At 39.8% G+C, this 6,000-nt stretch overlaps 1 protein-coding gene across 2 annotated transcripts in view; it reads left to right on the top strand.

Annotated features, from left to right (window-relative positions):
- The window catches only part of CEP97 (centrosomal protein 97), a 40,060-nt gene that overhangs the window by 23,930 nt on the left and 10,130 nt on the right, over positions 1-6,000 (top strand). The window lies entirely within an intron of this gene.

Here is a 6,000-nt window from a genome sequence, read left to right on the forward strand (position 1 = left end):
AAAAGATAGGGACTAGGAATCGAAGCATTTTGTAGAAACTAAAGCAAGTGTTAAAAAGCAGAAGATATTTGGGGTGCCTGGCTGGCTCAGTTGATAGAGCATGCAGTTCTAGATCTCAGGGTCATGAGTTCAAGTGCCATGTTGGACACAGAGCTTACTTAAAAAAATAAAAAGCAGAAGATATCTGTTGAATAGATGAATAATAATGCAAAGGCTATGTTTCTGTACAGTGGAAATGGTTTTAATCCAAGTGACTTTAAGGTGAATTTGAATGTTTTTTAAACTTTCTCTAATTTAAGAGACTTCAGGAGGGAGGGAAGTGTGGGCTTTCACTTGGGCTGGTCTTTCTCTCTGTAGGGTCATCCTACACTAAATAAATATGGGGGGAAGGAAGAGGTGGGAGTATAGCACAACAGCAACAGTTTCTTTTTCCCCCCAACATTTAAAAAAACTTGCAAGGTAGCATATAATTCAGATGTAGTTAAAAAAATAATATTTAGAAATACCTACATAGTCACCACTGAGAATAAGAAAAGAACATAACGAGCATTCCAGAGATTTCCTTTACTTTGCTCCCATCAGAACTCCCCTCCCCACCATAAATAACCATTGTACTGCCTTTTTGATAATTCAGAAAGTTATTTTTTTCTGGTTACTCTGAGGTTTTCAACCAACTTCCACCAGAGTAGCTAAAATTAAAAGGACAGACAATACTAAGTGTTGATGAGTATGTGGAGCAATTAGAACTCTCATACACTGTTCTAGGAGTGTAAGTGGTGCAATCACTTTGAAAAACTGGCATATTTAGTGAAGCTAACCATGCAAATACCCTATGACCCAGCAATTTGACTTCTGGTATATATCCTACAGAACTAGGTGCTTATGTCTACCAGAAGACATGTACAAGCATGTTCATAGTAGCCTTACTCATAACAGCTGCAAACATTTTGGAGCTATTTGGTACATTTGGGAAACAATCCAAATGTCAGTCCATAGAAGAATGAGTCAATAGTTACATGCAAACTAAGGAACCTAGATTGTTGTTGATGCCATAGTAGAGAAAAATGCTGCTGCAGTTGATGTCTGAGACAACTCTGTAGTCTACACAGTGCTTCTGTGTTTGAAAACAACTCTGGAAGTATTCTAAGGGAGAGCTCTTGTATTAAAATTCAATCCCTGAGCAGTGTTCAAAACATTTTCCTGGTCAACCTTGGGAATTGCCCTGAAGGACAGGAAGGAATTTCCAGTTTTTGTTTCTACCCAGCCTGTTATTTGCAGGGTACATCCAGATTAAACATTTTCTTCATTATGACTGAGCCAGCCAGGCACCATGGAAAGTATCCTGGGTGCTTTGATGACTTTAGGTAGCCAGATCTTGAGTGTGTGTGTCACTGGAAAGAGTAATTTGAGCTGTCACCCATCCCTGTGGTGCTGTGGCTGAGTGGTTTCTCAGAGGCACACCTATGGAAAGACCAGCACCTTTGTGCAGTACCTCAGTATTTGGAGTTCTTTCTGAATTTGTTTCCATTTCTGTTTGACTATTTATAGGACCTAGTCCCAAGCTACACTTCTGTTGTTTAGTTGGAGATTAGAATTTAGGGAGCAGAATTTTGGAGATGTTTCTTTTTTGAAAGGATTTTTAAAATACATACAGAAGTAGAGAGAGTACCATAATGAACCCCTAAATACCCACCATGCCACTTCAACAGTTACCAACTTTGCCAGTCGTTTCACGTATCCCCACATTTTTGTTCGAGTATTATTTATTTATTTAAGATTTTATTTATTTGAGAGCACAAAGAGAGAGCATGAGTGGAGGAGAGGGGCAGAGGGAGAGGGAGAAGGAGGCTCCCTGCTGAGCAAGGAGCCTGACATGGGGCTCAATCCCAGGACACTGAGATCATGACCTGAGCCACCCAGGTGCCCCTGTTGGAGTATTTTAAAAGCAGATACCAGGGGCGCCTGGGTGGCTCAGTTGGTTGGGCGACTGCCTTCGGCTCGGGTCATAATCTTGGAGTCCCGGGATCGAGTCCCGCATCGGGCTCCCTGCTCAGCAGGGGGTCTGCTTCTCCCTCTGCCCTCTTCCCTCTCTTGCTCTCTGTCTCTCATTCTCTCTCTCTCAAATAAATAAATAAAATCTTAAAAAAAAAAAAAGCAGATACCAGATATCATTTCATCTAATACTCCTTTTTTTTTAACGAGAAAGAGCAGATTATTTTATTCTATTTTTTAAACTCAAACTTTTTTTTATTTTTCTATTTTTATTTATTTAAAGATTTTATTTATTTGACGGAGAGAGAGAGAGAGGGAACAAGCAGGGGGAGCAGCAGGAAGAGGGAGAGGGAGAAGCAGGCTCTCTGCCAAGCAGGGAGCCCAATGCGGGGCTTGGTCCCAGGACCCTGGGATCATGACCTGAGCTGAAGGCAGGTGCTTAACTGACTGAGCCACCCAGACACCCCTAAAACTCAAACTTTTTTTTAAAGATTTTATTTATTTATTTTAGTGAGAGATAGAGAGTGTGGGCAGGGGGAGAGGCAGAAGGAGAGGGAGAGAGTCTCAAGTTGACTCCACGCTAAGCATGGAGCCCAATGCGGGACTTGATTTAATGACCCTGAGAGAGCATGACCTGAGCCAAAATCAAGAGTTGGATGCTTAACTGATGGAGCCACCCAAGTGCCCCAAGAGCAGATTGTTTTAAAATTTTCTCTCTTAATCGTTGTTACTTGTTATATTATGTAAATTGTTCCTTCAGTTTCAAGAGAAGAATCATATTCTAATGATTTGAAATTAATATGTTAGAGCTGAATGAATTTTAATTTTATTTTTCTTTGAATAGTCAGTGATGTTTTAATGGGTAAGGAGATTTTTTTACCTAGGAGAATATTTTATGGTTTAATAAACTTGTGTAATGATATGTTTATTGATGAATGTGAAGCAGAAGCAGAGAAACATGTTACAGTAGTTGATGCTAGGCAGTTTGTGATTTTCCTCACACACTTAAAACTGTGGAATATTCCAGTCAGAGCTTAGTTTCTCTCCTCCTCCTACTTTCACTTCTCTTTCCTTCCCAACTACAAACCATCTATAACTTGGAAATGTTGCTTGCTGGCTAATATTAAAGTTGGTGATTATCCTTTAGTATGGACCTCTTTTGGGAACAGCTTTTCAACACACCATTTGCTTGGCAGGAGAACTTATGGAAATTTAGAGCAGATTTCAAGAACATTCTGAATGTTTTTTTTTAATTTTTAGAGAGCAAGAAAGCGAGTGAGCACAGGTTGGGGGAGCTGCAGAGGGAGAAGGGAGAGAGAGAGAATCTTAAGCAGGCTCCATGCCCAGTGTGGAGCCCAACACAGGGCTGGATCCCACGACCCTGAGATCATGACCTGAGCCGAAATCAAGAGTCAGATGCTTAACTGAACTGAGCCACCCAGGCACCCTGATCTTTATTTAATACACAGACTCATTCTTGGAAGAAATACTTAAAATTATTTTTATTAGGTAGAATAAAATTTTTTTTTAAAGATTTTATTTATTTGTCAGAGAGAGAGAGAGAGTGCACAAGCAGGGGGAGCGGCAGGCAGTGAGAGAGGGAGAAGCAGGCTCCCTGCTGAGCAGGGAGCCCGATGACGGGCTCCATCCCAGGACCCTGGGATCATGACCTGAGCTGAAGGCAGACACTTAACCGACTGAGTCACCCAGGCGTCCCTAGAATAAAATTTTTATCTTTAGACTAAGATTGGGATTCTGAGACTTCAGTTAATCAGTTAGGCATACCTTGTATCTCATTATTAGAAAACAGTTTTTCCTTTCTCGTGATACTGGCAAATCACAGAAAATTAATCTTATTTTATTTGCACTGTGACTCTTTTGCATGATTTAATGAATTATCAAAGGGCCAGTTTTCTTTCAGTCTATAATAGAATTCGGGTGGCTTGACAGTTTTGGACTGTAGTTTGTATGATGTGCATACCTTAATATCACGGTCCAAGTAAATGGTTGTGGATTGAAAGTGATTTTCGAACTATTTGCAAAATGATCCAACCTCAACTTCAAGTTGAGGGGTAGATTTAAGTATGGTGAAATTGAGGCAATGGCATGTTAATTTAAAAAAATCGAAACATATATGTAAAAGTAAACAGTAGTGTAATGACCTCCCATGAATCTATCATCCAACTGCAACAGTTTACAGCTCATGGCCAACCTAGTTGTCTGTGCCTTCATCCACTCCCTATTCTATATTATTTTCAAGCAAATCTCAAAGTACATGTAATTTCAGCTGTGAATATTTCAGCATATATCTCTAAAAGATAAAGGCTCTTTTTTTTTTTAATAAAGATTTTATTTATTTATTTGACAGAGAGAGAGAGATAGCGAGAGCAGGAACACAAGCGGGGGAGTGGGAGAGGGAGAAGCAGGCTTCCCGCCGAGCAGGGAGCCCGATGTGGGACTCGATCCCAGGACCCTGGGATCGTGACCTGAGCCGAAGGCAGAGGCTTAACGACTGAGCCACCCAGGCGCCCAAAGATAAAGGCTCTTAATGAAATAACTACAATACTATTATCATATCTCAAAAAATTTCACAATTCCTTAGTAACATCAGGTATTAGTTCAGTGCTTACATTTCTAATAGCCCTCATAAATGCAGTTTTAAAATTTTTTTTTTGGAAACAGGATCCAAATAAGACCTTCCATTGTGTTTGGTTGATACATCTTTTAAATTTCTTTCTTGCTTTTTTAGTGACTTAAAACATTAATTTGTTATTATTGAATGCTCTATGGGCTGGCTATGCATATTGGGTGGTTCTCATGAGCTTGTGGTGAGATCACACAGAGCTTGGCTAGATGTCCAAGATGATGCTTTTAAATCTCTTTTAATTTATAGGTTTCTTCTCTTTTATTTTCTTTGCTTTCTTTTCTGTCTTTTTGGTTGTTGTTGAAAAAAATCAGATTATGTGGGGGTGCCTGGGTGGCTCAGTCGGTAAGCGTCTGCCTTTGGCTCAGGTCATGATCACAGGATCCTGGGATTGAGCCCCACGTTAGGCTCCCTGCTCTGTGGGAAGCCTGCTTCTCCCTCTCGCATTCCCCCTGCTTGTGTTCCCTTTCTTGCTGTGTCTGTCTCTGTCAAATAAAGAAATAAAATTAAAAAAAAATCAGATTATGTGTCCTGTAGAGTTTCCCGCTGTGCTTATTTTGCTGATAAATTCCTGTGTCCTATCTTATATTTCCTGTAAATTGGTAGGAGGATGTGGAGGTTTCATCAGATTTAGGCTTTCTTTCTTATATTTCCTGTATATTGGTAAGAGGATGTAGAGGTTTCATCAGACTTAGGCTTTTTAGTGGAGCGGACTATTTTTTGGGTTCTGTCAAGCACACACACACAAGGAGACACATAGTGTTTGGTTGTCCTTCATGTTATTAGTAGCTATTAATGATCAATGCCTAAAACCATTAATTCATTCACTAAGAGCTTCAAAATGGTGAGATTTTAATTCATTCATTTTATTAGCTGGAATACTTCTATAAAGTAACTATTTGGCCCCTCATGTTTAGTTTGTATAGGAAAGACAGAATTAATAATATTGAATTCTTGCCCTTTTTTTAACTGTCATTATGAATTAATGGATTTAAATGTAACTGATGTATTTAGGTACTTTATTTTGATAGTGAATAGAGGAAATACTTATTGCTTCTTTGAAAATAATTTAAAGATATTTGGAACGATGAGTGCAACTCTGTGGAAGTACCCCTAAGCAAAAACAAAGGTTTAAAACATTAGAAGAGTAAAGGGAGTGAATCAGAAGGAAAGATTTTTTTTTTTAAGATTTTATTTATTTATTTGATTGAGACACAGTGATAGAGGGAACACAAGCAGGGGGAGTGGGAGAGGGAGAAGCATGCTTCCCGCCGAGCAGGGAGCCCGCTGTGGGGCTCGATCCCAGGACCCTGGGACCATGATCTGAACCAAAGGCAGACGCTTAACTGACTGAGCCACCCAGC

The sequence above is a fragment of the Neomonachus schauinslandi genome, chromosome 1 (assembly GCF_002201575.2).
Source record: "Neomonachus schauinslandi chromosome 1, ASM220157v2, whole genome shotgun sequence".
Lineage (NCBI taxonomy): Eukaryota > Metazoa > Chordata > Mammalia > Carnivora > Phocidae > Neomonachus > Neomonachus schauinslandi.